The 319-nt window shown below is 60.2% G+C and overlaps 1 protein-coding gene across 1 annotated transcript in view; it reads left to right on the forward strand.

The window, feature by feature from the left end:
• MED24 (mediator complex subunit 24) overlaps positions 1 to 319 on the forward strand; it is a gene marked incomplete at both ends in the record, with an annotated part of 11,296 nt that overhangs the window by 8,188 nt on the left and 2,789 nt on the right. The gene's annotated exons all lie outside the window — the stretch shown is intronic.

Raw genomic sequence — 319 nt, forward strand, 5'->3', positions numbered from 1 at the left:
GGGGGTTTTGGTGGGGCTCCCTTTATGGTGCCATGGTACCAGTGGGAATGTCGCTTCCGCAGCCTCTCCGGGCTGGCTCTGATCCCACTGGACTTCCCAGCGTTTCCCCCCTGGTTTGGCACTGGGGGGGCCCATGCAGCCAGGCTGAGCCTCGGCCCTCTCCCATAAGAGCAGGAGGAACTCACAGCTCTGCTCAGGAAACAGCGTTTCGGTTGCATGAAAAATTTTCCTGGTTTCAACATCTGTGTGGGGAGGAGAAGTGATAGGGAGAGCACGGGCAGGCTGAGAGGAGCCATGGGGGAGGAGGGAGGGAAGGAGG

The sequence above is a fragment of the Merops nubicus genome, unplaced genomic scaffold (assembly GCF_000691845.1).
Source record: "Merops nubicus isolate BGI_N331 unplaced genomic scaffold, ASM69184v1 scaffold10206, whole genome shotgun sequence".
In the NCBI taxonomy this organism is placed as follows: domain Eukaryota; kingdom Metazoa; phylum Chordata; class Aves; order Coraciiformes; family Meropidae; genus Merops; species Merops nubicus.